The sequence below is a fragment of the Ischnura elegans genome, chromosome 3 (assembly GCF_921293095.1).
Source record: "Ischnura elegans chromosome 3, ioIscEleg1.1, whole genome shotgun sequence".
Taxonomy (NCBI): domain Eukaryota; kingdom Metazoa; phylum Arthropoda; class Insecta; order Odonata; family Coenagrionidae; genus Ischnura; species Ischnura elegans.
Genome location: NC_060248.1, coordinates 60,933,964 through 60,960,125, shown reverse-complemented (window position 1 = coordinate 60,960,125; position 26,162 = coordinate 60,933,964). Strand labels below are relative to the sequence as shown.

Genomic DNA, 26,162 nt, shown 5'->3' with positions numbered 1-26,162 from the left:
TCTGGGTAACAGTCGAATCCGTTGGTCAGCATTGAAATCAATTGAATTAATTATGAAACAGATATTTTAATTGACATAGGAAAATAGAAAATAATATTAGGTCAAATTCTACCACCTCTTATTCCACGCGATTTTTGAATTACGTGTCAATAAAAGTTTTACTCGAAAAAATCGTAGCGTTATAAGTCCAGCTCTTACGTGGATAATGTCAGTAAATCGCTGTTTTTCGTGTCTGAAGGGTCAGGATGGACGTGTATCATGACGCCTTGGACTTTATCAATTTTTACCTCATAAATGAAATACAAAAATTATTATAACTTCCACTGCTCCTTTTCGGAATTAATTCAGTTCCTTTCACGTGTCCAACGAGAGATCATAGCTACCCGTTGCATAACTATTCTACGTCATCAACTGAGGGTACTTATTCTTTCACTCCTCCAAGGCCAATCTTCGCTTACCCTTTCCAGGAGGATTATAAAAAATTTAAGAGGCAACTGAATAACGAGACGGATAGAGAACTAAAAGCAAGATACGACCTGTTTTCATACAAACCGGGTTAAGGATACTTCTATTTGGTGTAGTGGACAATCGATATTTTTTTTCTTTACTGATGAAAAACACCAATGAAGAAGTTTTAATAGTATAACAAATATCTTAATAGACATGATAAAGCTCACTCCATCACGCTTGGTTCTTCTGATTTTATGTCTAGCACGCTATACAGTCGTGGAGACTTTACAACGCTAGCTCGAGGATCGCTGCTGCCGGCATTTCCTCTCGAGGAAGGGAGGAGACTTCAACGACCGCTGTAGTATAACGAACATTCACATGGATATTCCGTAACTTCCCGTCCGGCCCCACCCGCTCATTCTGAGACTTTTCTCAAACGTCCTTCCCCTCTCCCTCGGTCCACGCACTTCCAACTGCCCCACACCAATCTCCCTAAGCTTACCCAAATATCTCCTCCTCCTGATCCGCGGCCCGCGCCACTATTTTTTTCCCGGACGCGAGCGAACAAGCGAAAGTGGTTTTTCGGTGGTTTTTCGGCGAAAGTGGTCAGGTAGGTTTCGGAGAGAGTTCCACCGCCGACGAAAGGGTGACGAGAGTGTTACGAGAGCCGTGTGTCTATGACGGCGCGGGCGATGGTGATGTTGAGAATGTGGCTGTATCAGATGATTCCACGCTTCATACTCGTTCCCCTTCACGCGGACTTGCGGGAGGCGGCGGAAGTGGAGACGGTTGCAACCGCGCCGCCTACACCGAAATATAGTCCAATCTGCGGCGCCAACGCGATGGCGCCGCGTCGTTGCAACGCCGCGTCTGCTACAAATAAGACCTCTTCCAGTATGCCGTTTTATAAGTACCTACGGTGTTACGTGCCTGAATCGTACGATATAATAATCATCCAGTAAGGCCGGTTTACACGATACATTAACACGTACGAGTTAATGTCTATTTGCATGAATGATTTTTGTGGACCGGAACGGAACGTGTACGAATGCATGAACCAAATTAGAACAGGTTCTATTTTCTGTGTGTGCATTCGCACAAGTTGGGTGGTTACACGGTGCATTGTGGCGTTTATTCTCGCGTTCATACATTTAGGCATTAAACCGTACGTGTTACTGTACCGTGTAACAGGACATTACTTTGCGAAAGCTTATTTCACTTTCGACATACTGACACCACGAAAGTATTTGCGCAATTAATAATAATTGAAGATATATTCTGCTAAAACTGTGAGGCAATGGACAGAGAATATGCTTTGGATAAACTTCATTTGCTACCTGATACAACATTAAAACGTTATTCTCAATGGTACCCGAAATTTAATGAAGGAACGGTGCTTTTATTCTAGGACATGGATAAAGTGAGTAGTATTAAAGCGTTTTGTATGATTTTATGGATAAAAAGATGCAATGTGATGATAATAGCTGCCGACTAGATTTCGAGAGTCTCAGGTCTCACTTAATCAATCTTTCAAGTCAAATGCATAACTTGGCCCACACCGAAGCAGCGGTATCAAAACGTTATTCTTCCCTTATTGACGTCATATGGTGTAAAACTTATTTCTTCCTTTTTCACCGGATTCAGGACTAAAATATTGTAATCCCAAGGTGAATTTGCAAAACCGCTGCCATAAAGTATGCGTAAGTTGATCATTAGTGGTGCTGTTTCCTTCCAATAGTCAAAATAAGTAGTAGGTATTAGTTGGTTTCGGAGTCAATTCGTGGTGGACTTATGTCAAACACAGAAAGTCACTCCAAAAATGTATAATACCTCATTAACTTATTAAAATACTTTGACGCCACCTGAGTGCAAGAAAGTACAACTACGTTAGTTCTTGAAATTAAGATTTAAAGGTCTATTTTTCGGTTTTATAGGGTTTCCGGAGCTTCGATCCATCATAAGGGCTATATTTTGTCGAAACCCGAGTACAAATATAAAACAAAATACTGTCCTCAAAATGTTACGACGCTGTGATAACTCAGGAAAACGGAAGATGAAATTTTTATCTCAGCTTCATGGAGGCCTCGATCACTAACATAAGAAAATAACTTAAAGGCACTTTTCCTAGTCACAAGCCTTCCTTCCTAGTCACAAGTCCTTCTTGAAGGCCTCACAGCGTATAAGTCATATGATAGAGGAGAAACATATGATCACATGTGATCCTTTTTTCCATTTCTCACGGTCTCATAATTCAAATTAGTCCGTAGATCGATAGATAAATATCGTTAATAACCAGAATCTGGTATAATTGTTCAATTTAGCGTGGAAAAATACAGCTAATTTTTAGCTTATAGAGTACTTATCAGCAGTGCAGGGGCAAAAATCTCATGACGAATGTCGAGCTTGCCGGTAGAAAGCCATTTTCTTGGCAAATGGGTGCGATAGTATAATGTAGCAGTACACAACGACCTATTTGAGAAAACACTCGGGAGTCGCAAAGGTGTATGCGAGAATATATCCACACATGAGGTATAATCGCCTTCCTACCACTGAATAAGGGCGGGCAACGAGCCAATGCTTGGAAAGCGTCAATGAAGCTCTTTACGCAGCAATCTCCACAAGTCCGTCGATTAACCTTTAGAAATCATCAGTTTAGAATGATAAACTGCAGGAAATTCCCGTAATAGCTTTCTCATAAGATTATTTGCGAGTTCGTATTCACAGAAAAAGAATGAATGGTCGCGATAAAAAAACACAATTACTTGCCTTTTAATTTAAACCCCGGTGATAGCACATTATTATCAAAACATTTTATACCTCAAAATGACACACAACTGAATATCTTCTGCCATATAACATATGAAAAGGTATCTTGGGTAATTTTTACTAGCTGACGAACAGGTAAAATTAGGTTAGAAATTGAATTTGTACCCGATTTCCAATAAGGATTCAGACGATAATAAAACGTGAACTCAGTGATTATTTGAGCTACAACCTTGCAGTTCAAACTATTTGCAGCTTCTATGTAGGTATCTAAATCCTGCCTCTAAATTCTAATGAAAATTTGTACTTTAATCTCAAATTGAGCAAAAAGTATGAATTTATCCTTGCTGATACCACCTCCTACATTAAGTTAATATGGCCTGATAAAGTTTCCATTAAGCAATTAATCAAACCACCCGTACCTACTTGAACATAATCTTGATATTTTCGAATGCAAAACCTTGACACTTAATGAAATGTTCAAAAATAAACGTTGTTAAATTCCATACAGCATTTATTGAAAACACTACCGGTTTCTACCGATAGTTTTCCATAAATACTGTGTGGAATACAGCATCATTTATTTTTGAACCTATCACGTCTCCATTCCACAAACTGGACTCCCGAACCAATGATTTGACACTTTATTAAAGTCCTTCAAATGGCTAGTTATTTTATCCCCAAAAATAAATAATGAAAAATAATTCTTGTGCACATGATAATATGGAATCGATGAAATATAAAACGGATTTTAAATTGCATAAGTCCTGAGAATTCCAGCCACTTGAATCCTGGTCAAGTTAAACACTGTGTAAGAGATAAGGAAGAGGTGCTGCGTTATTTGTCTCAAAGATTTGCGCACAGCAACGAGAGAGGATGAGCTAATACTATCGTACAATGAACACCACTAACATGTTTGCCTTCTGTTAGTCAAGACGATAGCTTCGACACAGATAGGGGAACCGGTTGGCGATAAATTTTAATGCGCACATCACAGCTCAAATATTCCACGGGGTTTACATTCTGCGGACATTCCCCACTATTTTTGTGGCCTAATGGACGTGGTCCCAAGTATGGTATGGTATTTGAAGAAGGCGTGCGACAGCTTAGGTCGTTTGCGCCATGAGGGAAGGGTAGGTAAGGAAGGGTGGAGAGAAACCCGGCATCGGAATTAGCCTGCTCTTAACGAAAGGCGCCAAGGGGATCACGGCTTAACGTCCCATCCGACGGACCTTGAATGTCCTCCACAGAACATTCAAGCAGAGATCAGGCAGTCTCTGAAAATTCTCTGCCTGTGGTCCAAAGTCATTGACCCCAGTTCCAACATGATAATTGAAGAATTATGGGAGTTCTATCCGAAAAAGATGTTGAATATAACGTTTCTCCTCTCCAATAAGGAAAAAATGAGTTTTTCAACTAAACTTGTTTTAAAATTGAAAATAGATAAGGTGCTCCCAATTCTCGTGGATTCACTTTCTTTATGCATTTTAAAATACGAGCAATTCTCTTTTTCTTTTTTTCCTTATTTTAAATCATAACTTATTCGCTTGTTTGACTAAAGCTTTAAATATCTTATTTATGCAATAATCCCCTTCTTATTGTAGCTTAGCTATTCTATTTCTGCTGTAGTACGGTTTTTTTACAGTGGATATTTTTACGGGCGACAATGTATTGTTGACCCTGCATTGGATACATTTTTGTCGCGTTGATAGGTACGCATTCATGAGTTTTTACCCATATCGTGCTTCACCTGCCTGTAATGAATCTAGGGAGATCAAAGGTATCTAACGGAGAAGCCTAATATAGCTGGAAAAGAAGCAAAGTCTCGCTAACCAACTATAGATTGGAGTTAAGAGCATCTTGGCCCAATACCAATCTTGACCTGGCTATGCGTTTTCTAATCCTAGCCAAGTATTTTGAATTGTTATATAATCAATTAACAGGGCTTAAAAGTATTTATGTAATGCTCCTTTCAGTATTATTGGAAAAACACTGATATTCAGTTGGTTTTACACACCTCTCAAATCGGTATATTATATCAGTACCAAGCCTCTCACCTGAGATACGCATACAAGGCATTAGAGTTAATTAATAACAGTCTCCTTCTTAATACAATGATTACTCCCATTGTGTGCCGTTCTTACTCAGCTCGTGATTCTCTCTTGCTCCATAACTCAAGAATTTAACAAGAATATAGTTTGAAGCAAGATTTATCCATAACGAAGTTCAAATCAGCGGACTGATTCCTTTATTTCCACCATATGGGTCGTGATTGCTCATTAAAGATATTAATCCAACCACTGACAATCTTTTTAAATGGACACAAATGAGACGGCTGGAATATTACAGCAAAATTTAACTGAATATGATGGCAGATAACATATCGAATCAAGTATAATCGTCGCTCCCACGTAAATAAGCATCTATGTTAGGTCAAAGAAATGATTACTGATTCAGGAGGGAAAAAAAACTCATCATCATAGCTGTATCCTTTCCGGGTTGGAGCTGAATACATATCTCTGCATGGAATTCCCTCGCAATAGAGGGTAATCACAGGTAATACGAAAATCCACCCTGGTAAAAGACATTAAGTTTATTACGTGCACCTGTGACGCAATGGAAAAGTACATGTCCTTCATAAGGCAGGATCTCATTATTCTGAGCAATATCAAGGAGAAATGTCAAGATTATTGAGGGAAAACATTACTTCGGTATGAGTGATTGTGAATAAAAAGTGATTTCAACTCTCAAGGTTTTCTTCTTTGATGACGGAAAAATATGAATGATACGTAGAGGACCACTGGAGATGATATAACGCGTTGAAACGCGATAGTTAATTGGGAAATAAATTAAAATAATTGAATTTTAGTACCTCGGTAGCATTTTTAGGCAAGATTTTCATTCTCAAGTATACTTACTAAGAAGAATAGTAAGGCCCATATGAAACCAATAAACATTATCTTTTCGCCACCTTTTCAAATCACTTACAGCCCTGAGTAAATAACTAGGGATGGATTGATGATGCATATGTAAGGGCAGTGCGATTATGACGACGGTCAATCAAACGAGGTCTTATTTTTACCAGATATTGAGACTATTTCATGTAAAAGCCGATGCATGAAAGTAATCCATAAAAGACACTAAAATGATGAAGCTGCTGGTCCATTTTTCGTATAATCCCCATCAGTCTAACAACAGCTCCATTACAAGATACGTCTCACCAGTTGCCCATTAATCAAAAGTACGTGTTCAACCTTCAACAAACGTAAATATTAAACCGATTATCTGAACTGCTAGTGTGAGACAGAAATTTAATCAGTTCCTCATCTACATAAACCCTATAACGTAACCCGCATGCAATACGTTTCATTTCGACTCATCAATCATTTACGTCATAAAAACAATAATTCTGCATCACTTTTTAGTAGCACTACGATCTACGTTTTAGTTGCAACCTGATCAATTAACCTATTGACTAGTAGCATGAACTTAGCCCTGTTATTTATCTATATGCAAATTAATTAATACCTAAATTAAGCCGAACTAGCCTCCTACATTAAACCGCAGGTAACAACACCATGCTCGTCATGCTCGTCACTAAACCCAACCGTACTATGAATGATGCGCCCCTTCATCGCCTGATGATGTGCCCTTCAATGTCCGCAAAAGCTCGCTTGACCAAGCGTAATGCGCAGCTGCTCCAAAAGCTGCCGATAGAAATGAATCTCGCTCCGAAAGCCTACGATTATTACGTACTATTCCCTGACACAATCGAAAAATATTTCAATTTATCGCCTCAACCATCTCAAATTTTTTCTACCTACTCTCGCAGTTCTTACACTGAAACTAAGATGAATAAATTTGATACAGGCTAGACACAACTTCGAAAACAAAGTGCAACTTCTCAGAGCTGAAAAGAGTCGAGCCCTTGGGAGATCTCGACGGAACGCGTTTTCAAGTGCGCTTCGCTATGACGATGACGAAAGCTAACGGTGAACGACGAAAGAATTCATTGTTTGTCAGTGAGAAAATCACGGCAAAAACAAACAGAACGCGATAATTTTTGCCAGAAGTTAACCACCACTCTTTCTTTTTCTTTCAAATCCTTATATTTTCATTTTCAAAATTTTAAATTTTTCTCAAAGCAACTCGCAATTATTAATTGAAAAATGTTCTACTATAAACCACAGAATAAGGCCGGTAGAACAAGGCTGGTTCATAAAATAGAACAATTGTCCAAGTGACTCCTTGGAAGAAATAGATGGATAATTCAAGAAGTGTAGGCGAGTACATGAAGGAAACTATGACGATGCTTTGTTTAACTTATATAAATAAGAAAAATTAAGAAATAATTCGACAAAAAATTTTCCATTAAAAGGTGAAACTATTTGATACCGCTTTGACGCATCACTCGACATCTCAACAGAGAATAAGTGTTTCTAGACCAATTCGCCGATCGAGAAATATTTTGTACAAGCAATAACAATATGTCCCCTGATTAATGAATTGTAATCAAGTAATTTGAGTAATCAGTAGGAGTAGTTTCAAGTAACCAAGTTATTTCAGGGGAGTTTTCTCTGAAGGCAAATCTGGATGGATCCTTTTTTGTATACTGCTTCTCTTCCTCTTGTTTTTCTTTTCGCGCGTTGAATTTAAATATAGCTGACTGGATGGAAGATGCTATGAAATACGAATAAATTAAGAAACGAATCAGATGTAGGTAATAAAAAAGTTATTGGGCTTACAACTATTCGTTAGCCTTTCTAAAAAATTTTTAGCAAACTTACTTCACGTAAGAAGAAAAGTAAGACATTTTTAATATAATTTACTGGATCCAAGGTGGTATGAAATTCAAATAACTAATATAAGGTATGCAGCAGAAGAGAAGAAGTCAAGACCAACATTAAAATAGGGAGGCAAAAACTGATAGAAGTGGATGAATTCTGTTATTTGGGAAGCAAGATAACTGGTGACGGGAGAAGCAAGAAAGAAATTATCAGCAGAATAGCCCAGGCGAAGAGAGCATTCCACCAAAAGAGAGACCTGCTTACAGCGGGAAACTTAAATATGGATGTAAAGAAACAATTTATAAGAACCTACATCTGGAGTATGCTCCTATACGGAAGTGAGGCATGGACAATGACCGCAGCGGAGAAAGCAAGGATAGAGGCCTTTGAAATGTGGTGCTACAGAAGAATGATGAAAATCAAATGGATCGACCGAGTTAGTAACGAGGAAGTCCTAAGAAGGGTAGGAGAGAAGAGAAGCCTCATGAAAACCTTAATAAGAAGACGGAACAACCTTATAGCCCACATCTTGAGACATGATGGCCTGATGAAGACAATCGTCGAAGGACAGGTGGAAGGCAAGAATGGAAAAGGAAGACCTCGAGCAAAATATATGGAACAAGTAAAGAGAGATGTGAAAGAGAAGAAATACGTAGGAGTGAAAAGATTAGCTGATAGGAGAACTGAGTGGAGAGCTGCGTCAAACCAATCCTAGGATTGTTGACCAGTGATGATGATGATAAGAAATGAATCAAAACAAAAAAGTTATCGGGCTTACAACTAAATTTTAGCCTTTTCTAAAAGAAAAACAGCAAATTTACTTCACATCTGTGATGCAGGAATGTAAGAATTATTGCCAACCGGTTCTCGATGACATCAATCATGAATGCGAATCGCATCATGTAATTCAGGAGCCTTACCTGCTCCGTGCAGTACTGCTTATTATTTCCTAACATTCTTCCTTCCCTTTGACGCGGTGCGAGAGTCGCAGTCACACGATAGGCCTGAAACGCATCTCGCGTCGTCTCCCGAGAAACTTAGACCACGGGGAAGAGAATCCGAGACGGCGAGGTCGCGGACCGCCGGCACGTCTCCCGTGAGTGGCCCGCGGGAGAGATATGACGGGTGAACAGCGCTAACGGGAGGGAATTTATGATCGTAATATCTTCGAGCGCGTATACCTAATAGGGGCTACCCGCTCCACGCATGGCTGGCGGTGCTGAAACAAACGACACTTCGGGTGAGGTGATTCCGAGATTACGTTGTCACCTTAGCGAGTTCTACCGGCTGGTTGGCCATTTATATGAATATTTTTTAAAGATATTTTTTTGCATCTTCTCCCCGGAGAAATTATGGCTGGCGGTGCTGAAACAAACGACAATTCAGGTGAGGTACTCGTGTATTCCGAGATTACGTTGTCACCTTAGCGAGTTCTACCGGCTGGTTGGCCATTTATATGAATATTTTTTAAAGATATTTTTTAGCATCTTCTCCCCGGAGAAATTATATCCGGAAACGAAATCCGAAATTTAACTAGAATTATTGCATGCTAAGTAAGTTTACAAAAATGATCACTTTGCGTTTAAATTAAGATATGCCACTATCAAATGTTAACACTGAAAATAAAACACAAATTTAGGCGTGGATAACTAAATGTGAATAGTATATAAACTCGTGCGGCTGGCTCCTTTGAACCCAATACGGTTTTAATTGAGGGACTTAAGTATCACAAAATAAGCCCATAACTTTTGAAAACAAAGTTTTAAGAAGAATATTCGGCCCAATGAAGGAAGGAGAATTAGGGAGAAAAAAGAACTGAGAGACCTATACAAGGGACCAGATATCGCGGGAATAATTAAAAGCAAGAGAATAAGAAGGCTGGGCCACCTCCGTAGAAGAAGTGAGGACACAATGCTGAAACAAGTTCTGGAAGGCAAACTTGAAGGCAAAAGACCGGTAGGAAGACCAAGAATGCACTGGGGCGATGAAGTTGAGAAGGATGTGAGAAAGATGGGAGCCCAGCTGGATATGGCAGGCGACCGTAGAATGTGGAGGCGCCTAGTTGGTGGGGCCAAAGACGCTCTAGGTTTCGAATGGCCACAGGAGTAAGTAAGTAATTGAGGGACTAATACAAAGAAAAAGCAGGCAAGACTGCATCAAGCCAACATAATTGGAGAAATAACAAAATAATTCTATTAATCTCGTCAAACGAAAACTAATTATAAAATTAACACAAGATAATGATAACGCAAAGAAATATGTCATCAAATAATTAGTATGTGCTTATATTTAAGAGATAAATGAGTTGCAGTAAAATTGCATTAACCTAATTAGTATTAGCAATACAATTTCAAAAGAACGGAGAATTTGCGTGAAAATTTGCTTAGCACTGATATGCCAGCTGAGTCACCAGAGAACAGAGCCTGGAAGTACACTCATCGCTAAAAACGCATTTACCTCAGTAAGGCCAAAGCATTTACGGGCTATAAATTTCTTGATCATCATTCAGCGAAAGACGGAAAGTGTAATTTTCATTAGCTCTTGACTACCGGGAAGGAAGGTTAACAATAACCTATAAACCTTAAGCGTTGATCAAATGCTCATCCTTGTGGAACACTTCCGTCAGTTGAATTCGAAACAACCCCATCCTTCCGTATTCCTTCCATATTTTGCCGTTACTTTTCACAAGCCGCAATGACGCATGCCAAATTAACAGTTTTAAAGAAATGTTTACGGTAAAGTTACCAAGAGTTGATAAAAAAGGACATAAGTGAAGCCACTCATCCTCTTTCCACGAAATAACATTATGCGTTTGGAATCCGCATGGCTTCCACAACGTTTACACATAATTTAATTTCTTTAATACAAAAGGTACATTATCACCTTCATGGTCGATGAAAACTTCAAAATGACATTAAAATTCATACATAAATGCGTTTGAGGTAAACATAATGCGATGAAAGTCTAAACAGAATTCAACTTTCATTAATGACTACGGATTTTCGTATCGATTGAATGACATAAAAGGACATGGATACAATTTTAACTCAGGTGATGGAAAAAAGGAACTTAATCACAGAGACCAGAAGGCTTGACGACTTATGTCGCCATCTTGACGGTTAGACGGTATAATGTTATTTCTCAGAGGAAAATAGCAAGCAGGACATGTTGACACGTATTTTCATAGAATTTTAGACTTGAGCATTTTTTGAAGTGAAAACACATGTCGCCCTCGGCAAACGTATGTCCGCATGGGGATATATGGAAAAAGTTACGGAGTAAATAACCGCGGTTGACCCTCTTCTAGGAATAGTATGTCCTATTCACCTCTGATTATAATCGCTGATGCATCTTCAAACGGGTTTCATCCTTCCCAAGCCAGGGCTGAGGGCATTGCTCCCTTCATTACCTCCCTCTCACATCCACGGTTGAAGTGGGGTACTCTCAAACATCTCCTCCACCACCAGACCACCTATTTAAGAGCAGTGGCGTCAGGATTCTGCCAATCTAGGCGTCCTCACGGAAGCGGTAATAATCAATTGTCTCTGATGATCACATTAATCTCTACATCCAGAAAATAATGCGTATCACAGGTTACATATAAAGATACACAATTACCAGTTGGTACCTGGAAATCTCGCAGCAACGAAAGCCTGAATAGAATTTTATTATATTTATATCTTCTTTGCCATATGATTTGACTGAAAACTAGATTGTGACGTTTGCAAGTATTTGCCCGCATTTATTTGATACTTTTAAGCAAAAACTTTTGCTTGTTTTTATAAGTAGCTTTCACATTCGTATTTTATTTATTACCTCTTATTAAGGAGATATTCTGTGCGAGTACTATTGAATTTTACGGTTTTTCATGGGATGCGTCTTCAAGAGTTGGAGTTAAAAAGTCATAAAATTCCTCTTTCTTCCCGTGATTCCACTAAATAAAACAAGAGTGCGACATTTTCACAAAAATCTGTTCGTTTTCAATAAAACGAGCGAAACGGTTGCGGCCTCTTGCAACAGACTGGGAAATATCCTTGAGGCATCCCCACTCGTAACGCCTTGAATGGCCACCTAACACGAGCTCAATCCATCTGTTAAACCACCTTTAATCCTGCATTCGCAATTATCTTTCTTTTCCTTTTTTCCAGCCTTTATATCAACTCACCAACCTGTCTGTTTGTCTGTTTGTCTGGTACAAATCTTGTAACTCAAATTTCACTCACTTCCTGTGAAGCAAAAACGCTGAAATTTTGCACACTTCTTCATTTCCGATGACAATACATGAAAATATAACTTTTTCGCTCCAACCCCCCTTTAACCACCCCCCAGTCAACCTATAGCCCCCCAAAACATGTTTTTGATCTAAGAAGTTCCAAATGGTCGATTTTCGTGTTTTGCGACCACAGTAAAAGTTATCCACTTTAGGCATATCCACATAGTAGGCATTTAAAAGCATAGGGGTGGCATTTTGAAACATAGGGGGCTTACCATTCACTGAAAATTTAATAAATATAGTGACTTTTTTAATACGTCACTTTTGGTTTTTCGGGGTCACTGAGTTTTTTTGCTTTGTGTCATATATAAACGTTGCTCATCCCCTGTAATCTAAATATAAAGGCTGGTTTAAAAAAAAAAATTTTATAAGAGCTTATTTTTTCAATGCTCCAAGCTCAAATACCAAAAATGATATGACAGTCTCAATTTTCGAAATAATCAACCAGAATTTCTTCGAGAGAGGAGGGAGAACATCATTTTAGAACCACGCATCAAGTCGGACAGAAATAATAAAATAAGAGAGAAAGGTATTTTGCGGGAACGGACAGGAATTAGTTTTTTCCGACCAATTACGGAATTAATTAATTCTAGGTCGAACTCAGGTAGTAAAATCTCTCACAACGCACATCTCAATTTTATTCTGTACAATCTTACAAGATTACGACTGGTATTCTAGTACCTCCGGCCATACGCCTATTGAGATGGCTTGCGGAGTATTACATAGATGCATTACAACAAAGAACAATAGGGTCCTCCATATGGATCGAAATTGGAATTAAATTCATGAATTTGGAAGATGGAATTGAAAAACATGTTTTAGGATTCACATACATACACAGCCTCTCATACTACATCAGAAGCAAAAATTAGCACAAAATCTGCCGTCAACTATATCAGTACATGTCGTCATCAATTCTTGGCCGACGAACCAATACGTTATTTGGAATATAAGAGAATAATATTGGTCTTCTCTAAACCCCACCGTATTCGGAAACGAAGGTACTGAGTATTGAGCTAATTCAAATAAACTCAGGAATGACAATGATTCTAGCCATTTCGGGCCAATTTGCAGACCACTATGACGACAATTAAGGATACTTCCTAGTATCCTTATTTTTATGACGAAGATTAAAAAATCATAAACCTCGTAAAAGTACCAATAAAACACATGCTACCCAAACTGTGACTATAGCTACCAAAACATTAATCTGAAACCTTCGAATGCATTAAGATAGTCTCTTTCTTTTCCCAGAAATCCAACGTTTCATTTATAAATGAATCCAAATAATTTCACTTAATTACATGATTTTTCCCCGATTTTGCACTGGTGATGGACTCCATGGATTCAAAAAAAATTTAATGATTTTTTTCTACCCTCAAAGTTTCTTAATGCAGCTCTGGCAAACGAAATGGAAAGGAAAGAGTGGAAAAAGAAGTAATAAAAAGGGTGGAAAACAAGCGGTTTTTCATAACGTCGGCATGCATGAAACATATCAAGTTAAACTCGAGAAAATTTCAATAAACAATCCTATCCGACGCGAAAAGCAAATCTTTGCAAACACTTTGCGTGCCATGGGCGTAATATTACGTCGTGCTAATCCTTCTGAGGATTGCCATGGACGTAATGTTATGTCTATCTATTTTATTGACTTTGTTTGCGTGAAGCTGTAATATTTCGCCCATGGTACTTTTCCAGTTTACTACTTAGTGGTTCTGTTATTTCAAAAATCTACTGCTCGATGGAAAAAGAGTTCTTTTAATGTCTTGAGGACGAAAAGTCCTCCGTAGCTACCGGCACCTTTATCTCAGCCTACTTTGTGTGAAAATTCCTTGGAGGAAAGAACCGTTCGTTGGGGGTGCAGTGACTTTTTGTCATCCTGGATTTTGAATGATTTGATTGGAACAATGCTTTGTATATTTCCATGGTTTAAATAGTTCAAATTGAGCGTAATAAAAAATATTATGCATTTTATGGTGGTACATCATTTGTTACAACTTTTTATTTTCAAAAACAGTAGGTTTACATTATAAAAATATATATTTAAAAGTAAGTAATAAATGTTGTTCAACTCATTCAGAAAGAAGAGCAAAGTCCATTTTTATTGAAATACACAGCGATATAAATATATTTATGATGCTAATGTTTTTAAAAAAATTGCTAATTTAGTAAAAATGGCTGGATTTTTCAGTAGGGCTTTAAAATTTGCGGCCGGCACTCAAAGTGTTAAGACTCCATTCACCTCACTTCCGTTAACTTTTACGTTCCCACCGAGACACCCGAAATGGCGAGAGCCCACGTCAACAGCCCTGACCTACCGCCCCGCTACTGCCTACCTATTTCTTCTCCGCTCCCTTGACTGAGCGCGAGACGAGAAAAGAGACAGGGAAGTGGTTCACCTTCGCCGGGGCTGTCTCTCTCACACGGCACAACAATCGTTGACGCTGGCCGCCCGGCAGTCTCCGAGCAACCTACACTAGCCTTAAACACGCTAGCGTTTCACAAATCCCATTATGCACACTCCGAGAGAGACATATACGCTTGCTTGCGCTTGTGGACGTCCGTTTCACAATGCAAATGGGATGTGTGACCGTGGAAATTGCCCCCAGTGCGTCCTCCGCGAAGCCAACTGCAGACGGAAGGTCGCTACACTGCCTAACCGAGTTGTGCCTCCTTGCGATGCCCAAAATTCAATCTCGCGAGGTCGACAGGCGATCTTTATTTCCCGCTTTTTCACCGCACGATATTATTCATTCAAGGAGGAACCACCGCAAATTGAAGTGGACGCATTTTCTTCCGCAGCTTACATGAAATTGCGGTCTCTGACTAGCGACAATTTCATGCTTTTTCATCGTATCTTTATTCAAACCGGACTTGAATCCGCGTGGTGGTAAATAGGAGGGAAAATATTATACATTAACGAATGTAAATTCCCGATTCACATTAAAACTTTCCCAAAAACGTAATATTCCAGACGGGCACTAGAATCATTATCAGTTAAAGCAGTATCGTCAAACAATAAGAAAAAAAGGCTGAATTAAGAGCGTAATACAAGTAATAAATTTAGTCCTTTCTCGTGGTAGTACCTCATTATAAAATTGATGAATGTCTACAAAATTTAAAAGGATCCTCCAAAAAAAATTCTCGTTGCTACAGTGTAAGTTCACACATATATGCGATTAACCATATCATTAATTTCGTCGAAATACTCCCCCAGATAACAACCATTTTTGCGAATTGGAGTATGGGATTTTAAACGCCAAAGTATTCGTAAAATAGAATAATATGGGTACTTTATTTCATACCTATTGGATACTTATACTCATATTAATACTGATGTAATAGATCATGAGAGGAATGGAATACGCTAAGATAAGGAAACAACTTCCATGGCTATATTCATGAAGGGATAAAGAATGTGAGTTGGTTGGAAAAATATACATTGAATGTACAATTACTGCTAATACAATAGAAAGAAGAGCTGCGTCACCAATCCAGGATGTTGACTTTTGATAATGACTTACGAAATGCCCCTAGTGCAAGTTTTTATAATTATCGCATTTATTTAATAATTTATTTTTTTAATAATTTGAATTATTATTATTTAATAATTTGAAAAGAATTTTTCTAAGCTATTTCGACACAACACAGCCATTTGATTCTAAGTATGAGGCCAGGTAACAGGGTGGCTAAAAAACTGATTCCTAGATCTAAAATATTTAGTGTTCCCACTGCCAACGCAAACTCACAGAACTAACTAGATCAAGACCATACGACCGACTGAGAATTATTTTCCTGTAGTGAAGATAACACCTTCCATTTTTTCTCCCCTCTATGCTTCCTACCCTTCTCCAATCCTTAAAACAAGCATACTGAAGTTTTTAATTGATCTTACGTCTACTCACAATAAGCATACGTCTCTTGGCCTCATTTCTCGATGTTATATTTCCTTTACACGCGAAAATATAAGTTACCAAAGTTGTGCTATGAATCGTTGCGCATGACCAGGGGGGGAAGACTTAGGTGCAAGGAAAATTGTTCCATTCGCAAGCAAGCGTAAGCAACATTCCCTTCTCGAAGAGCTTTCCGTAGCAACGACATCGTAAGAGGTACCGAATATCCGGTTTGCAGGGAAAAGAATTTAGGTGCACTTTGTTGCCTACGTTTGAGGATAAAACCTTACATTTTTGTAAGCGTACTTATAAAGATTCTGTAAGCAAAAAAGGTGATGAACTATGTAAATTGCAACTAAAGTGATGATTCTATACAATATCTCAGAATTTAAGGGCGTGATTAAACCACAATTACTGAGAAATACAAAAAAATATATATAAAGAACGAGGGCTAAACGCCATAATTTGGAATTGCTTTTACTGGATTTTTTTACTCCGTTTCAAAATCGATCGCAGTTAATATTTATTGTTTACAATCGACCACGTGAGAAATCTCGAATGTTTTTCAATGGCTATGGGTGAATAAAAAAGTTCAAGGTTGAACATCGAGAAACTAGTTACTCAGAGCAGTCGCAGAAGAAACAAGCAGAAAAATGAAGAAACGCGAGATGAACATCACAGGTGGTCATTTAACACCTTTCTATTTATTTACCTCCGAAGAAAGCGAAAAAAACTAGCCTCTGAGGTAACACGACACCGCAGAAATGTTGGCAAAACTGCAACCGCTGACATAAGATAAAAAATGTAGCTCAGATGAGTAAATATGAACACTTTCGCTGAAAAGAGCCTGGAAGGGAGCTGATTCAAACTTTTCTCAGGATTGATGACCAATTATGACGATTTATGGTGAATAAAACGTATCGTCTCTCTATGAATCCAAATATCTCTGTTGGAACAACGGTAATTTTCTCGAGGAAAAATTATCGGCATATGGTGGTTTTTTAACGTGCAGATTTCGATATTACACTTCTTTCCTCCTGTCCTCATTCACATTTACCAGATAATTTTGAATGAAGAGATCAATTAACCAATCAGTTTAACCCCATTTTGGAGCATTACACGTTCTTTATCGAGAAAGCAGAATAGATCAGATTTATTCTTTATTGACATCAAGTTTTTTTGAAATATGGTCAAAGAATAAAAATATTTTTTCGTGGCACGAATCGTTTATGTTTCAATTGTTAATTCTGTAAAATTTGCAATCATCAAAGAGAGGTTTAGATTGCCAGAAGGTTTCTAGAGAACATATCGAGCTCGTAATTTGAGATTTCAATATTATTCTTTTTGTTTTTTTTCTCTAGTATCTGTGTAAAAAAAACCCACAGCAGTCTATATTGCTAATTTTTAAAGTCCTTCATTTTTTATTATCAAAACGCCAATTAAATAACATCTATGGATGTTAACCCTCTATAACCCAATGTTGCTTCTAAGCAACATCAAAAATGTTTTAACTTTCAGCTCTATTCAGGAAATATCTAAGCTACCCATTATTTTGTAGCTTAAATTTTAATGATGAAATAGTCTGCTGCCACGATAATTATCATTGAGTGTAAAATTTTCAAGTTTTCAAAATGAAAAATCTTGAAATTTGATTTCTCCCAGAATCAGTCCTGGGTTATAAAGGGTTAATAACAGATTTGTGTGCAAAGTAACAGAATTATCATGTTCGTAACAAAGTGGATTTGTTTCGAGTGAATGCAGGGAATCATCAGATATTTCAGCCCTCGACACTCACATAATCTATCAGCAAAGATGATGACTTAACATTTTTTTCCGAGGCCGCGATGGGTTAAAAAAAAAGGCGAAAACATTATCAGTCACGCCATATTAATCGTAGATCGTCAGGACTTGAATGAAGGAGAAACCTTTCCCGGGCAGCAGCTACTCATGGTCCAACCACACGACCTTGGTATACCAACGCAAAACCTCGTAATGATAACGAATTACGTTCTCCGACCCTGGACCACGCTTAATCACGGATTAATGTTTCCTCCTGACACGCAAGACGGCTCACACGAAGAAATTTATTCGTGAGCGAGGCTGCGAATTCAGATAGACCGTGTCTTTTCCCATTACGATTTTTACTGGGAAATGTATAAATATTTGGAAAATGTTCGGTCGAATTGGAGACTCCAGTAGCAAATTGCCCTATGTGTCGAAAGTGAAAGTAGGTTACGAGGTTAATATGAAATTGCCTCACGACACAATAACCGGTGAATTCTATCCACCAGAAGTTTTGTTTACTCGTCAGCTTGTGCCATATTTTACCATTATGCCGCATTAGCTGTCAAAATAATCAATCTGCTTCCAAAACTCGACAACAGATAAATACAAAATTGGCTAAAAGGCAATATTGTTATCTCCTTGCATTATTATGGCTTGGCCTGAGTATCCAGCTAGTTCTGATCTTAAGGTTTTCTCTGCTCAATAATATAGATGAAATCTTCAATAGCAACCTTTACGTTCGTCCAAAAGTTCAGTATTTCTTAGATCGTTAAATTTCGATATTATTTTGGCATATTTGGGAAAGATTGGTCGCGCTGCCTCTATGAAAACCTATCCTCATCAACAGATCACCAAAATTTCTTTCTTGTAGCTCTCGTAACGTAAAAAAGGGACATGAGTATTAAAATTGGCGACAATATTTTATATTTTACTACACTTTATTTTTATGAGCGTGTTAACTTAAGTGAGCTACACTATATTTTGTTTATTTATTGAAATTTTGAAAAAAAAACATATCTCTTACCGTGGTTTTCTTATATTTTTCAGGTGGGTTAACTCCTATCGTGTTCAGCCCATTAAGTTTTGCCACACAGAAGCCTTTGTTTACGGTTTTACTCAGGCTACGTTGCTGAGCAGACCTGGTGAGTTACTATTACGTGTTTCCATTTAAAGGGCCACGTCATGAACAATTAATTTCTCCACTAATTTTTTGTTTACCTTTTAATATGAATGAGTCTGTACGATACAAAGTATATCTAACGTGCTACCTCAGGCATATTTGAAATGGAATGATTGCATTTGAACACGAAAATAAAAATGAGAGAAAAAATCAATGTCACGCAACGTTATCCAACATGACACATAATGAAGTAAAATCTTGGACACCAACAAAAATCAAGAGCAAATAATTTACTATTTTACGGGAGCATTTTCAAATCCCGTGTGTCTGCGTTATTAATAAACTTGGACAATGCACGCTGTAAAAGAATATATTTACGCGGTGTAAGACATAAAATCTCTAATTTTATCCTCATTTTATTTCCAATTTATTTTAAACTATGGCAAACGGCCAGGGAAATCAATTTTTAGGCAGCTGTCGAAGAAACGAAACAATACACCGACGTAGTCGCCTACATTCACGACAATCTGAGCTCCCAAAATTAGGCGCCCCCTCGTTTTCGAATGTCTCATATGCTAAGGCCGGAGGTCATTTCCGCAATTAGAAAACCCATTAACAGAAATAACAAGGCTTGCGAAAAGAACTTTCTTGAGAAAAGGCGTCTGCTGTCATTTCACCGTGGGAACTGTAGAGTATCCTGGGGCTATCGTTTAGTAAAAACAAAATTCCATACTAAACATCGAGTATATGTATTGAGTATTTGTCCTTTGGAATAGTGGTATTCTAATCTGGTAGCGACAGTGAGCGTCGTGTGTTCTGAAAAGGCGCGTGGTGAGCTTTTAACTTTGGGTCTCATAAGATTAAAACACACCCCTACATCATTTACTCATTTGAGTCATTTGAACCATACCATTATCATTTAATGTTTAACTTACGTGAGGGCAGACCAATAACCGCCAGTATCCCTATATTAGTGATCTGAACAACACGCATGTACAAATCACAGTAGCTTTTTTTATTTCTCTGGGCATCTCAGTCAATTCCTCTAACTGTACCTTTGTGGGGGGAAGAATCGATATAAATTTAACTAATTTTATAGAAGGGAAGCTCATGATATTTTATACATAGACACTTAAGAATAATAATGTGTATAAGCGATTATCGCTGCTTGCTTCAGCCATACACACGTGTATGATTCATCAAATTGAAAGATAATATGGTATATAAGTGATTTCATTTTCCTAATTTCGAGGGGCCTTAGGGGCGTAAATAATTACACCCCCAATAAGTTATGTAATTAGTCCATTATCAAAATACCTCTAATTACCATCAAATTGAGCACTTCGTGCCGACGTTGAGTCATAAGGTTAAATAAGTGAGTTTTCCTCCATAGTATTAGAACACTTCACATTCAGGAGACCCAATTTCGTCCCCGTGAGGAGCCGGCAAAAAGTTACTGGCCCTGCAAACGTCTGTGCAGGCCGAGGAAAAAGAACACCCCCTATCCCCCCCGCATCGCGGCACTAGACAAAAAATAAAGATAACAAAGTGAACACAAAGGGAAAATATCCATGAGGTCTTAGAAGTCACACTAAAAATTTCTACTAGTAAATTAATAGTTTGTGAAATAAATTCAGAAAAACTATTGGGAAGTAGAAGTTCTAAGTGTCTATGGCTCCTCGGCCATGCACGGAGGATCTACTCGGCCGTTTCAAAACCGACTTCTTCCGTGCGAAAGTAATATACGGACTCAGGTAACTTGAAGAAATATAGAGCTGGCTTGCTGGATCAACAATATGCTTCATAAGTCAAAAGAATGTATCGAAATTTGACATTACACATTCAAATGATTCGATTCGAAAAAAAGGTATTAATTCACAGATAACCAGGTGGGTTAGAGTAGGTGAAGTAAGCGTGAATATAAAATCGAAATTACTGCTTTTAACTAGACGGTAAGCTACCGAAATCGCATTGAAGTAAGCATTATTACTTCAATATTCCTGTAACCTGTACGTAACTGAAGATGCCTGAAAACCGAAACCGGTTATTCTTGTTGAATTAATAATTTTCCCGAGTCGCAAAGTGTGCTTCGTCACCATTTTATTGGCAAACATTTCGTACAAGTTCCGAAAATCACTTTCAAGTGATAAAAATGTTTAATTTGTCAACATTCCCACATGAAACTGTGAATTTTTATCCTCCCCTCAGGTCAAATGTGTCCTCTTCAAAGGCGTCCAATCAAATCTTTTTCCCGATTTCCATTGTCCTCACTCTTCTTCTTTTCAAAAGCCTAGTCCTCCTCCTTTCTTTCCTCAAAAAACCTAGCTCATCGACTTTCACTCTTTCTCCGCCATATCTACAGCTTATTTGTTTGCTTTACTTTCCATTTCAGCTGTTCACTTCAGCCCTCCCCAATATGGGACAACTGCCGGTACTCGTAAACGGTGGACGTGTCAGATCTAAGGATGGTTTTAGTAAACTCGGAAAGCATATTAGTGAATCGAAGACAATTGAATATTTGCCATTTTTGTTTTCTTATATTTCTCCAACATTATTGAATGTGTAAATGCTTTCGATACCCGAGGTTTGGTCGTTCAAACGACGGGAAAATTAATAAACGTGACCTAATTAATCAAGAAGAGTTGAGTAATCGTCTCAATCATGGGCAAATGGGAATCAAAAGGTCGCGCTTTCTCACACCCTCGGACACATTTTTAGGCAACAGTCAACGCAATAGAATCATACCGTAATAGAGCTCTGATTATCTGGGAACCTGAAATATAAGCATATTTGAAAGGCGTAAGAATAATCAATGGAATTCATTTATTCCGGGTTCCTTTCATAAAAATCTTACACATATTGTATCTTGATATTTGTGTTTTGGAAGAATGCTCGTAAACAGTACGTTTAAAATATATATGTAGCAATAAAACCAAAAGGAGCTAAACTAGAACCTTTTCTCACTGTTTTCATAATAACTATTAGAATGATGAATGAGGCTACCCTGTCACAATCGTAAAAAATGAAATTTTATTAAATTCATAATTATGAATGAAAGATTAAGTCGCCCAATATTTGTAGACTTGTGATTTTCCAATCGAAAATAATCGATCATTTTCGATGGAGAGTAAAATTAAAGTTGATCCTAGAAGCTCAATCAAATGGCTATTAAGTTTTCAATGACAACAGGATGGGGTAAAATCTTCTAGCCGATCGTAAAAAAGGAAGATAATTTTATATGCTTATATGTATATGTAGGCATTTCTCACTAAGCCGCATAATAGTCATAAAACGAAGCCTTAGCGATTGCCTCGTAAAGCCTTGGGTGCCGGGTCAGTCCGCTTACTTAATTGATACGTCATCACATGAGGGTCCTGGTTCAAATGCCAATAGTGGCAGAAAATTGATCGTAGAAAACATTACCCCTATATCTGCGGTTTGAGTAGAACATCCACCCAACTACACTCTACAAATACTCGTTCACTTGATGGAAATTTAAACAAGTCAGACTTAAATTACGTCAATGAGTCGCAGGTCCAAAGCATGACGAGCATGGTTTCTGAAACATATTTTGGAATTTCTCAACGACAACTCATTGCAAAATTCCGCGTTTGGCAATGCGGTCTAGCTTTAATTGCAGCTTCGTCAAGATATTTGTCCCGCAGCTTTTGAGAAGTTAAAGGTGCTCCGGGCACGTTCACCTGGAAGCCTGATTTAAGTAGCCGGCGCCCGAAATACGAGAAGGAAGGAGACCCCCTCATCACGCGGCGTCATTTTGCAGCAATCACTTTCACTCCGAAGAAGTGGCGGACGCACCTTGATCTTCGTCTGTCCCCCGGAGGGGCAGTTACGACCGTGGAGGATCACGAGGAAGGGAGATTGAGATGGCACGAGCCTGAGGAAAAGAATTTTGACGGAACTCTGGCTAAAAGAAAGTACGCGTCGTGTCAAAGTCGAGCCCTGTTCGCAAAAACTTACTCAGCTTGGCGTAACTATGGAGTTGAAACAGGAGAAGAACGTCTGATGACTAAATGCAAATTAAAGAAGTTGTATGTGGCAAACGAAGACGTGCCATTCAAATGAAAATTTCGAAATATAATCAACGCACAGAACTTTATGGACTTATGACCTTAACAGTTGGCTTTCGAGCTTTAACTTCTGGAAATTGCTTTTTGAAGTCCGCATCTATATACAGGCTGTTATGGCAGTGGGTTCTCGTACAAGCATTGGAAATTTTTTTTATTACAGCTAGAATATGAGCACCACTTTGGAAAAAAATCTGTTATGTTGTTAGCTATACATTATTAATCACATTAAAAATAAAAGTCGGCTTCGTTTGACATTTTCAGTTAATAGTGAATGCAGTGGCGTAGCCAGGGGGGGGTCCGTGGGTCTGGACCCCCCCCCCTCCCCCCGAAATATAAAAATACAATTATATTCCTTCATAAAAGAAAACAAAAATCGAAAAATCATGAATTTACAAAATATTTCTTTAACAAATTAAGTTTTTTCGAATACGAAAAGTGTTAAAATTAGTTAAAAACCCATTTCTTAGTACCCTGGTTTCAAAAAGTTTCCCTCCTGGTTTTGAACCCCCCCAGAACGTAATTCCTGGCTAAGCCACTGAGTGAATGAATTCTATAGGTGACGTCAAATTACAAAAGTTACGTGAAAATGGCTTAACGGTCGCCTAAAATGTCTGGAGAAGTATTAACTCAAAAATATCAGGATTGGATTATCTCATTTTCTGCGTGTCCTAATTTTGCCCTTTGACCTCGACGGATTTCGTTCCTGGTGGAAAATATTTTTTTTAAGTCGGAAATTATTTGCCGGAAATCGCGCAGTCGTGAACGTATCTAATAAAAAGCGGCATTAAACATCCTAGCACAATTAATCAGTCAATAGAAAACTCAAATTACCCTCGAAATTAAATATTAGCATGGAAGAAAGTCATTAAGTTCACTAAAACGATTCCACGAAGGATTAGAGGTTTACGCTGTGATTAGAAGAATGTTATTTATTGGTTTTGTTCATGATTAGTCGAGTTCCGCCAAATTATTTTGTGGTGAACCGGGTTTTGCCCTACCAAGACCTCAGCCTGACCACGCTCTAGTAAATTCGTTTAAGGCCCGTAAGATATAATCTTGCGGCTTTCCCTCCCCATCTCAAAGATAGAGAATGGAATTCCCTAAATTACGCCACAGTGATAGGATCCCTGAAGCCTAGAATTAAGGTTTTCAAAGTTTGGGGGTTACCTAACAATTGCGCTTCGGCTGGAAGAAGCGGTCACTAGATTTTTCACTTTCCCAAATCTCCCACATCCGTACAGCCTATTACTAAGGAAGCCGCAAAACATCCTAAAATTACAATGACAAAGAATATTGAACTTTCTTTACCAAATTTCAGATCTAAGGTCTAGTTCATACAAGTGAAATATGAACTTCAGAATGAAAATGAGTAAATGAAGGACTTTAAAAGTATAAACAAGTAAAAAGTAATTAACAATGGAACGTTTATCGATACCGCATTAAAACTAAAATTCTTAAATTCATATATTAGTATCATTCATTACTTTTGTACAATTATTTAGATTAACTTTCGAACTATAATGTATGATATCAGCGTTACAGAGGAAGAGTTTATTCCATTACATTACAATAAATTAGCATCTAACACTGCATGGAGCAAGTGACTCTGTAAGCAGTCACCCGCACGGGTGCAAATTTATATACGCCGAGGATAACGTCAGTCATTAAAAAATTTTTGCCTAAGCCGAAATCCCGGTAAAGCCAAATATTTTTTCATGGCGAACTTATTCCTTTGTGTAAATGAATTAGCGTCTTACCTTACGCCGGATAAATAATCAATTCATCTAAACAGTGGAAGAGTTCATAGAGAGTTCCAGACCTAGCCCTTAGTGTGAATTATAATTACTTACGGCAGTCAAACTCTACATATATTTATGGAAAATGGCTTTAATAAATAACCCGCATGTGTTCGAGACGAGGGGCTAAAAGGGGGAATGGCTCGATTTAACTGAGTACAAATACTTAAAAGACTAGCCAGCAGCAAATTCCAAAAAGAAGGCTCACATATATCGAATGAGGGCCGTAGGAGGAGGGGCTTTGAAGAATAGAACACACCGGGGCCGGGACCTAATAATTCAATTCATACGCCCGATCACCCGGGGAGGGGAATGGATGGGAGGGAAGAAAGGAGGGAGGCGCTCCCGCGATAGGAGCCCGGTGACGCCTCCATGGAGAGGATAGGGATAGAAGGGTTGGATAGGGAATACCCGCGTTGCCATTGGGACCCACTACTAGCGAAACCATTACTTGATTTACCAACGAAATCGGTAGATTTTTCTGTGAGGAGAAAAATACAAAGATCATTTCGTTGGCTCACATATAATTGATTTATTCAATATTTATCTGACATTAAAGATATGACCTTGTCGAAAGAGTTTAAACTGAAATTTTAGGATGTTTTTTTTGTCCATGTACTCTCAAAGACATTCCAGGTAACTTTTCGGCTATGATTAGCACGTCCATAACCATATTCGGTTCAACGCGATTCTAAAATAAACTCCACGAGCCGGACTCACAAAAACATTCGAGAGTGAGAAAGTATCGTAAAGTAAACAGCGAGTCTCATAAGAAATTATTGAAATTAAGGGATCCCTTCGCCACGGGCTGGAATTTGTTTCTCACTGCGCGAGGAAATCCATCGGAAGGAGTTTAATCTTCACTTTAGACTTTTAGGAGGCACCGCTAATTTTTGAAGAATTGCTATTTCATTTATTTTTTGAAATAGCAATTCTTCAAAAATTATTAAAAACAAACTAAATTAAAAGAATGGCGATGTGTGAACTGCACAATGTGCAGACCTTGCGATTAGTAACATGACCAGTAGGCAGGCCCTTATTTTTCAGAATTGCGAAAAGTTATGTTTTCCTAGTCTCAAAATGATCCAAACGAGTTTTATATTCACATGTTAAAATTTGGTTGCTTTAAAATAACGGCAACCCGTGCCCCAAGGGCCCTAAGTACTGAGGACCCTCAATTGAGTTTTTTGGAGCAGAATAAGTGCTA

General features: G+C 38.2%; 1 protein-coding gene across 3 annotated transcripts in view; it reads left to right on the top strand.

Annotated features, from left to right (window-relative positions):
- LOC124155900 (clavesin-1-like) overlaps positions 1-26,162 on the top strand; it is a 94,702-nt gene that overhangs the window by 26,100 nt on the left and 42,440 nt on the right. Inside the window, exon 2 of one of the 3 annotated variants that reach the window (XM_046530093.1) lies at positions 18,999-19,093. The exons of the other annotated variants lie outside the window; for them this stretch is intronic. The gene's annotated coding sequence lies outside the window, so the exon portion shown is untranslated. The remainder of the gene's footprint in view (positions 1-18,998; positions 19,094-26,162) is intronic. 3 annotated transcript variants of the gene reach the window in all.